The sequence below is a fragment of the Eptatretus burgeri genome, chromosome 2 (genome assembly GCF_056783735.1).
Source record: "Eptatretus burgeri isolate ZD-2024b chromosome 2, Ebu_testis_v1, whole genome shotgun sequence".
In the NCBI taxonomy this organism is placed as follows: Eukaryota; Metazoa; Chordata; class Myxini; order Myxiniformes; family Myxinidae; genus Eptatretus; species Eptatretus burgeri.
Genome location: NC_140962.1, coordinates 65,815,538 through 65,826,340, shown reverse-complemented (window position 1 = coordinate 65,826,340; position 10,803 = coordinate 65,815,538). Strand labels below are relative to the sequence as shown.

The 10,803-nt window shown below is 41.2% G+C and overlaps 1 long non-coding RNA gene across 1 annotated transcript in view; it reads right to left on the bottom strand.

The window, feature by feature from the left end:
* Nucleotides 1–3,596: 3,596 nt before the first annotated feature.
* The window catches only part of LOC147032205 (uncharacterized), a 155,985-nt gene continuing 148,778 nt past the window's right edge, over nucleotides 3,597–10,803 (bottom strand). The window contains exon 4 of the long non-coding RNA XR_015055080.1: nucleotides 3,597–4,561. This is a non-coding gene — a long non-coding RNA (uncharacterized LOC147032205). The remainder of the gene's footprint in view (nucleotides 4,562–10,803) is intronic.

The window sequence follows — 10,803 nt, the reverse complement described above, 5'->3', positions numbered from 1 at the left end:
ATATATATATATATATATATATATATATATATATATATATATATATATATATATATATATATATGAGCCTGGTGTTGGCGCAGTGGTTAGGGCAGCGGCTTGGGATCCAAGAGGTCCTGAGTTCAAGCCCCGTTTAGCCACTGAATTAATACACCAGGGGGTTTACTCAGCCTGTCATCCTTCCGAGGTCGGCGAAATGAGTACCAGTATACTGGGCCGGTGTATACCCCGGTTAAAATAGGTGTACCATATCCCTGTGTCGCAAGAGGCGACCAGGGTTGCGTCAGGAAGGGCATCCGGCGTAAAACATGTGCCAAATCACTATGCGGATCATAATGGATGATCCGCTGTGGCGACTTTCCTAACGGGAGCAGCCGAAAGAAGAAGAAGAAGATATATATATATATACTGTATATATATATATATATATATATATATATATATATACTGTATATATATATATATATATATATACTGTATATATATATATATATATATACTGTATATATATATATCTATATATATATATATATATATATATATATATATATATATATATATATATATATATATATATATATATATATATATATATATATATATATATATATATATATATATATATATATATATATATATATATACTGTATATATATATATATATATATATATATATATATACTGTATATATATATATATATACATATATATATATATTATATCCCTGTGTCGTAAGAGGCGACCAGGGTTGCTTCAGGAAGGGCATCCGGCGTAAAACATGTGCCAAATCACTATGCGGATCATACGGATGATCCGCTGTGACGACCCCTATCGGGAGCAGCCGAAAGAAGAAGATATATATATATATATATATATATATATATATATATATATATATATATATATATATATATATATATATATATATATACATACACACACATAGTAATATATAATATTGTTTGTATATGTTTTGTATGTTTGTTTGTTTGTCTGCACGTGCTAATCTCCTGAATGGTGAAAGATCGGAGAATACCTGTGAAACAAAAAATGTTGGGACGGCCCCCGGGAAAGTTACAGGCTTGGTAGCGAGGCCCCTCTGTCGGGGGGGGGGGGGGGAGGTGGGTGTTTCCCCCGCACCAACCCCTTTAGGCTATGATTGCCATGGCCGAATAGGGAACTGATACTGGGCTCGCATCAGACCGATGTACAGAAGATGAAATTCATTAACAAAGAACCCGAAAAAAGAACCCTGGGCACTTGTATATGCTTGCTCTCTGTGGGGGTGCAGGAGCATTCAGTGGGAGTGTTCGGGACAGAGTGGTTTCGAGACGGATGACTTGTTGTGGGTATGTAGGTAGCTCAATAACACAAAGTTTAAAGGAACATTTGTAGCTGAAGTGACAATGGGGAATGTATGAGTTAGTTGGAGGGAAATTATTTAGAAAAAAATGTGGCGTCGCCGTCGTATATGAATGAATGAAGTGATTACGGAAGCAGCGGCCTGGAGAGGAATGAATGAATAGTGGTATGAAGGAATGATTGGGAGGGAATGAGTCCTACCAAAGGAAAGCTGGGGCTAGTTTAAAGGTTAGCTTTTGGGATCCAGTGACATTTCAATTGATGTCATTCTGCAGTTGGTGCTGTGTGTGGAAAGTTGTATTTTGCAGGGTGCAACAGTTAATTGACAAGCTTGGAATGTGGCTTGTGGAAGGTAGGCATGGTGACGAAGGGTACCCTGGGCACTGGGAGAGTTCCAACCATGAGTAGGCCATGGGCCCTGAGGGACATGTTATAATAATGGACCTGGGTACCCAGGGGGAGGACCCGGAGCACCAAAGTGCCAGAGTGAATGCATGCGGTGGGTGGGGGGAGTGGGGGAGGGGGGGAGCCAGCAAGGTAGAGCTTCTCCCACAATTCAGATATGGAGCAGGAAAGCTCGGGGGTGGGTTCAGTGACTCGGGGTGCCATGTCCGAGTATGCCAGTGGGCAGACGTGCAGGTGGAGCTACACTGCGCAGCCATAATTTTTTTTTTTGTATACATTGTCGAGGCTCGTATGATAGCTAACACACAATGCACAACAAGGGGGGCAGGAGACAAGAGGGGCAGGAGAGGGAATGACAAAGCAGTAGTGAACAGAGACATTAGGAGATCTGTGGAAGGAAGAGGGATGGGGTGGGGTACACAGGGTAAACAAGATGGATACTACAGGGACTTTCAGGAAGGAAAGCAGGGAATTTGAAGGAGGTGGGGTTGGTGTGGATTAACGGGGGTAGAAAAGATCGTGGTTTTGGATTGGGGAAGATAAGAGGTGGTGGTGAACAGCTGTTTTGAAGGCCAGGAGGGAAGAATGGGATTGAAGAGAGTGTAGGAGTTTATTCCAAAGGCAGGGAAAAAGAGGAATGAAAAAGTAAAGTTGAGCATTTATTCGTGATTTTGGTAATTTTAACAGAAGGGGGTTGCTGGCGAACCATGAGCGCCTTGGGGAAATATGAGGAGTGGGGGGGGCGGGGACATTTTGCAGACAGAGCAGGGGGGGCAAGACCGGAAAGTAGATGGGAGAAGATTCACGTGCGGTGTCAGCAGTGAGGCCATTTGCGGTAAGGAATGGGATAGAGGGGGAACATACACCAGAAACAGATTTGATTAGACACCACCAGGATTTGGAGGAGGGAGAGAGGTTTGAGAGTTCAGACTTGAGCTTAGAAAGATGTTGTTTTCTGGCTCTCCTGAGGGTAGATACACACTTGTTCCGAGCTTTATGGAAGGAACTGAGATTGCCCTTAGTTGGGTTTGCTTTCCATCAGGCAAAGGCAAGTTGTTTCAGGACAACTGCCTCGCCACAAGCTTCAGTGAACCATGGGCGGGAGGAAGGATTGGACAATGGAAGATGAGAGGGGATAAGTCTGTGCATGAGGGAGAGCAATTTTCTTTGAAAGATGGGAAAGTAGCGATGGGAGACCAGTCTAGAAGTTTGATGGCTGCTTGGAGACCCTGCCAGTCAGCTTGAGTGAAATTCAAGACTCAACAGCGCTGAGGTGGTTCTCTGATAACAGCCAGAGAGATGTCCACTTTGACAAGCACGTGATCAGAAGAACTGATTGGAGCGGAGGAAGAACAGCAGATATTTTCAGTGAAATTTGTTAAAATCAGATCCAGAAGAGATATAGTTCCATTGGTTGAGATCCGCGTTGGGAAATTGACCGATTGAGTCAGCCCCAATAAGTGGCAGAAAGTTTTTGCTGAAGTGCCATGAGAGAGGTACCCACACCTAGCCAACTGGCGGAAGAGAGAGTTTGGATGAGAAGATAGAAGTTGGTCCATGTTTTCGGATAGTGAGGTGTAAATGGAGTCATCACTGTTTGGTGGACGGTACAGTACACAAATAAACATGAGGTGGGAGTGGAGGGAAGCCGTAGCTAGAGGTATTCCTGGGGGTGTGGGGGAGTGAGGGCAGTGAAATTTTCCACTAATTTGTAATTTCTCTCTTGCTGCTAATATAAACTCATCCCACGCCAAAGATAGTGAAGTCGACGATACTGAAAATAATAGTTTTACACCAAGAAGGCAATTCCCAGAGAGAAATATCCCGCATAACAGACATCTTTAGTTTTGGCATTCAAGAGCAATAATACAGAAGCATTATGAGACCGCAGAAGTTAAAGATAGAAAATGTATTGAAAGGCCAAATAAACTCAGCAAAGCAGTTGAGCAATACTTAAAGATATAATAAGTTTCTTAACAAATAGAAAAAATAAATTAAGTGCTGAACTTGTACAAGAACTGGCACAGATATCAGGGGTTAAAGTGGACTCATCTACTCTCTGGTCTCTTCACAAAACTGGTCTCCATGGGAGAGTTTCTGTCAAAAGACCATTTCTGCATAAAGGTAACAAAGGCAAGATACTGAAAAATCCCAAGAACATCAGAGTTCGGATGCTCCTCCTCCTCCTCCTCCTCCTCATTCGTATGCAGCACAAGGCTGTGGGAGCATCATTGGGCCTCAGAAGGATGATAGGCTGAGTCAACCCTATCTGGTGTTGCCCAACAAAGGCTTGAACTCAAGACCCTAGGATCTTCAGCCAGCCACTTACTCATTAAACTAACACCAAGCCGAGTTGGGATGCTAATCAGTGGCAAAAGGTACTGTAGTGACTCATGAATAAACTATTTATATATTTTTATTATGCAAATATTTGTAATAGAGTAAACATGTAAACTCTAGTAGCCAATTAATTGCATCCATCCAGAGAGCCAATCAACGCAGGGGATGCTGGAAGGCCAGTACAGATGAGAGCTCGTCATCATGACATGTTAGAAGCTCGCGCGACTTCACTTCCAGCCTTTTTCTCATCACTATTCATGAGTCACTCAACACGTCAATATTTAAGTGACTTTTGTTCGACATTACCAAGACTATTGAGCGAAGTGGATTTTGTTTGTTTGGTTGAACAACCATGATGACAATGAACGAGTCTCCTTTTCTGCTTGCCATGATTGACGCCATCTTGAAGCTGCAGCGGATAAACACCAATAAATCCTTCCTGCATCACCAACCGCTGGAGAGACGACAAAGGAGTAATCACCACCCAGACTAAATTTACAACACGTCATTGCATTTTAAATGTGAGATTTATTTTGTTCTGGTTTAAGCACCACCATCGTAACCAGCACACTGGAAGGAATAATCACCACAGGTACTCTGAAGTGATGAGTCAAAGTTTTAAATTTTCAGAACGAATGGAATGGAGAATGTCAGAAGGAGGGTTGGTGATAAATATAAGGATATATGTGTCTGCAGCATGCTGGGAGCTTGGTTCAGTTTTGCGGATGAATTACTAATGCTGACTTTGGTGATTTGTTAAAAATTCAAAGAACGATGAATGCTGACAAGTACAAGCAGATCCCAATACACCATCGCATCCCACCAGGAAGGAAGATAATTGCCGACAACCTTGTTTAGCAGCATAACAATGACCCCAAATACACTGTAAATGTCGTTAAAACATATTTACAGAGAAAACCAGGGTCAGGAGCTCCACAACTGTTCGAACAACCCAACTCATAGTCCTGACCTTAACATCATAGAAGGTGTCTGGGATTATTTGGCTGGGAAGAGAAATGAAAAACAACCAAAGTAAAGAAACAAATTGAGGGAAACGTTGCAGAATGCATGGAACAACCTCCCAATGGAATTCCTAAAGAAGTTGCAGGAAAGCATTCCAAAACGGATATACAGTATCTGCTGTTCTGCATGAAACAGGTGGTCACAACAAATATTGAAATTTCATGCATTAATATTGAAAAATACAATTCGTTTTTGTTTCGTTAATATTACATGATTCATGATAACACATTTTATTGATCAAAATATGCAAATGTGTCATTTTTTTTTTTCATTTTCAAGGTGGCCTAAGACTTGTGCATAGTACTGTTTATGACAAATACAATGGTGGAGATCTTTGGAGGAGAGAGGCAACCAAAAGGGGTTGGTAGGATATGAAAATGAGGAAGAGGAGCATAATTCAAAGGGGAATTTGTGGAAAGGCTAAGACCCTGTTCCATGTATTTTGTCTTGCCAATGAGAGTAAAAGAAATACTAGTGATGGTGAAATCTCAGCAAGTCTTTCTGATTCATCTCGTTGCAAACACTAGCTCATGTATAAGTTAATGGACATGGTGAGGATGGATTGGAGGTGTTAAACTGTAATGCTTGTTGCAAGGATCACTGCTTGAAAGCACTGCCAATACACACGAGATGCTTTGACCTTCCAATAGGGACATTGTTATGCTTGACAGGTTTAACCGAAAAACCGTAATTAGCTTCAACACCGAATCGCTGTGCTATTGCTTTGTTTGATACTCGTTTGCCTGTCAATTACAACACTCCAATGGAAATAGCTTTCCAGGAGTGTGTGCTTTTGGGAATACCATGATGGTACATTTGATTATAACTACTGGACATCTGGATGATGATCCTACAAATTCAGGTTCTTTCACTGGTAAGCGTGCCATCAATACAGCATGCAGATCACTGCCGGGGCATTAAATGCAAGGAAACTCAGACATGAAGAATATTTGGTGGGATCTTTATGACTGTACTATTGGTCATCAACCTCATGTACCCTCACAATCAATATCATGACATGCTGTACCTCCACTTGATTCCCTCCACCACCTAAGGTGGATGGAGGTTATGTTTTCACCACTGTTTATCTGTCTGTGAGCAGGATATCTCAAAAAGTTGGTGGACAGGTCTAGTGTGTGACAAGAACGAATTGATTTAATTTTGGTGAAGATTCAAATCCAGATCCGATGAAAGGTTAAGTGATTCTTTACCATTGAGAAATATGTCCAAAAACTAAACATAGTGTGATATTTCAAAAAGTTGTGGACGAGTTATGACAAAACGTGGTGCATGAGTTGGGCAGGTGACAAGAACAAGGCAATTTGATTTTTGTTAATGTCCAGATTTATATCTGGCCTATCACTCGGATACAAAATGTAAACTTGATGGACGACTGCTCTCCCCTCCCGGGTGGCTCCCTGCTTCACATCTTGCACAGCTTGACACCGTGGAAACCAAGGCTTTCAAGATTAATGGAAATTCCTGCGATGAAGCCAAGTCTATGGGCCGATCACGTCACCATCACAGACAGTCAGTGGTCTCTCTGTCTTCAACTGCCCCCTTCCTGGTCTTGCACCCTCTGCTCTCTCCGTGCTTTGTGGAGGTATGCGCTCTATTGAGTGCCGTTCTTGCTATCTCTGTCACCGAAGGTGAAGGAGGTTGTTTTCACCCCTCTCTGTTTGTCTGTTTGTTCCGCACAAAATCGAAGATTTTTCAAGTATATTGGTTTGTCGATTTTGTTATTCTGTTTGTCTGTCTGTCTGTTTATCACCTCCAGGTCACAATTTCAAACCGATCTTCACAAAACGTCACCACATGGTAGTATGTCATAAGGAAGAAGCCTATTGTTTTTGAGGTTAAAATGTCAAAAGGTCAACAACTAAAGGCCCGGTCACACCTTGACGTTTTAGCCAACGTATGCCGATTTTTGAATTTTTTTCCTAAAACGCTGGCACACGTTGAATACGTTATGGGTAAGTTTTGATAACATTGAGAGCACGCTGGCATACGTCGTAGTACGTTGCCATACGTCGTTGTACGTTGGCTTTAAACGTTGTACTTTTCGGTTGTCCTCAAATTTTTTCATGCTTGAAATTTCACGACGTATGCCGGCGTATGACTCACACGTTCCGCTACGCTGGCCACAAGTTGTAGGCACGGTCTGCGATCGTTGACAGACGTCAACACATGCTACTTGTAAGTTAATCATAAGTTGCGACACGCCGAGGTAATGTTTAGAGTACCCGAAACTTATTTCCTACCTATGATTAACGTGTTGTTGGCACGTTATGCGATCGTTGCCACATGTCGACAGACGTTACTTTTAAGTTACTCATAGGCTGAAAGACGTCGGTATAATGGATCGTCCTTGCGTCAGCGTCCACGGCCACGGCCAGGACACTTATTTGCAGCATTCTTCAAACTTTTCTTCGGCATGACGAGGATGTTCACACTTCGATGTCTAGCTTGGCTATGATTCCAATTGTCCATCGGCAGCGTCTATTTAAAATAGTCGAGTTTGAGCGTTTTAACACGTTCAGAAGAAACGTTTAAAATTTCCAAACCCCAGCGTCAAAAAAAGAAAAAGAAAAAAAAAACAAAGGCGAGTGACAGCAATTTAAATCGTTCATTGTAAACAATGAAACTAGTTGAGTGGTACCGTTTAAAAGTCGTTGAGTGTAAAAAAAATCCAATTGTTGAGCGCAAGCGTCTACTTTCAATAGTGGAGATGCAGCCATTTAAATCGTTGAGTGGCAGCCTATGAACCTACCCGTGGACACGCGGACGCAAGGACGATCCATCATAACCCACACCCTCCCCCTCACACCCACCTACTACTGCCAACATGAACAAACTACTACTAATACTAATACTAATAGTAATACTGATACTGATACTGTTACTGCTGACATGGACATCGACTCAAAAAGGACTCGAAAACACTGTTGGGTTCCCCTTTTATGAACACCATTTTTATATACCAATTCCCAAAACCGCTGGGAACACGTCTTTATATGGCAGTTGTAACCTAGAAACACGTTCATTTATTTTTTTTGTCGACCGGAAGACGTCATTGGAATACGTCTACATACGTCGATGTGTGTTGGGGCTACGTAAAGAATTGGTTCAAAGCACGTCAAACACAAGTTAGAAATAAGTTTCGCATAAAAAAGACATTACCGCGACGCGTTTCGACTTGTGAGTAGCTTATAAGTAGCGTTTGTGGACGTGTGTAAGCGTCCGCATATCGTGTGTAAAACTTATCCTCATCGCATGCGAACGTGTGTCATACGCCGAGTACGTCGTAAAATTTTGAACATGTTCAAAATTTATTGACGTACTCTACTTACTACGACTTATGATAGCGTATTTAGCGTTCTACTCGCGCATACCAAACTTACCCATACCGTATTCGACGTGCCCCAACGTTTTAGACACACTTTTTGTTACGTCGGCATACGCTGGCAAGATCGCCAAGGTGTGACCGCGATTTTGACCCTTCCATTTCTACGGCAGTTATGATTTGAATCGTTGTGCATCAGCCTTTTAATAGCCTACGCCACGTGATCGTCGGCGATGCGTGCAACGCGCTCTGCCTGAGTTCGACTATCGTAGGGCATCGGTTGTGTAGGCCGACAACAGGTTCAGCATTCGTTGGTATAAGTTATCTATAACACAACGAAACGTTCTGTGTAGTTACCAATGCGTTATACATAAGACCAAGTCGCTATGAATACGTCCGAATCTTTAAAAAAAAACATCAAAAGTTCAACGTAAGCCAGCGTTTTACATAAATTTTAACACGTTGCCATCGCTGGCTAAAACGTCAAGGTGTGACCGGGCCTTTAGGTAGTATTTCTAAAATCCTCAATTTTCATCCAATTGACTTGAAATTTGAAGAGGATTTATATTTCAGGTCACCGAATTCAACCAGCCAATTATTTTTGAGGTCAGCATTGACCAAAAGGTCAACATAGGCCCAAGGTCAACAAATAAGGTTGTATTTCTAAAATACTCAATTTTCATCCGATTGACTTAAAATTTGAAGAGGATTTGTATTTCAGGTCACTGAATTCAGCCTGCGAAATATTTTTGAGGTCAACATGGACCAAAAGGTCAACATCCGACCAAGGTCAACAACTTAAGTTGTGTTTCTAAAATCCTCAATATTCATCCGATTGACTTGAAATTTGAAGAGAATTTATATTTCAGGTCACTGAATTCAACCAGTTAATTATTTTTGAGGTCAACATGGACTAAAAGGACAACATAGGCCGAATTTCTAAAATTGTAAATTTTCATCTGATTCACTTGCAATTTGAAGAGGAGTTGCATGTTTGATCATTGAATTCAACGACCAATTATTTTTGAGGTCAGATATTTTTCTCGATTTTGCAAGTATCGTGCTTTGTACATCTTCTCGTTAATTGCCGGAATCCTTCGGATTTCGGCAATTATGTTGGTCGGTTGTGTGTGTCATTCTGTGTCTGTCTGTCTGTCTGCTTGTTTGTGTGTTTGTTTACCCTGTAGCAGCCACACCGTTTCAGCGATCATGACCAAACTGGGTACAGACGTCGGCCATGGTCCAACTTAGACACTTGTCGTTTTTGGTGAATCTAGGTCAAAGGTCAAGGTCAAGGTCACCGAAAAACCGAAATTATTATTTTCGCAATAACGTCCGCTAAAACAGTCATATCGACTTCAAACCAAATCCAAAATGTGCATCTTCCAATACTGCATCCAACCATATGTCTCATTGGGGTGTCACACCAACACCCTTCTGAGCGGTCGAGGGTCGAATGTCGGGGGGGGGGGTCGGGTAAAAAATTTCAAATTGTGATAAAAACACCATTTCAAGTCCGATTGACTTCCAAGTTATGATCATGACCAAACTAAGTGCTATAACTCATTAAACAGTAGCACTATCGACTTATAAGAACCAAATTGATTTCCAGGTTTTTGTTTTTTCAGAGATCATGGAGATATGACAAAGTTATTCCAGCAATTCCTTGCTCAACGAGCAATTTCATTTGTTTGTTTGTGTGCAGGATATCTCAAAAAGTTGTGGACGGGTTCAAATGAAACTTGGTGGACAGGTTGGGTGTGTGGGAAGGACGAATTCATTCAATTTTGGTAAAGATCTGAATCCGGTTCTCGATACGAGAAGTATTTAATTTTCAAAGTGATTCTTCACTCTTGAGAGATCGGGCCAAAAACTATATAGTACTGTATCGCATGATATTTCAAAAATGTATTGGGCACGATATGTTCTCGTGGATCAGGCATTACGTGGCAGAGGTGTGCACTCCACCGAGTGCCCTTCTATTTTATCAATGCTTCACCTCACTCTGTTTTTTGGGGGGATGGGGGAAGGAGATTTAATTTTTTTTTAACACAATCAGTGTATGAAGAAGTTTTGTGCTGCCATTGTGTTTGAATCTGGATTTGATTATCTTTTATGTTCCCCGTGAAAAGTTTTTATGTCTTAAAAAACTTTATCGAAATAAATAAAATGTACATTATTGATATAGGAGGCAATCGAAATGTTCTACAAATGAAATGCTTACTTTTATTATCTTTATACATACTACAGGGTGCCCCACAGAAAACCAGGAAATTTGGTAGAGTTTATTTTAAACAAAACAAAAGCAAACTTAGATGTAGTGTAAAACA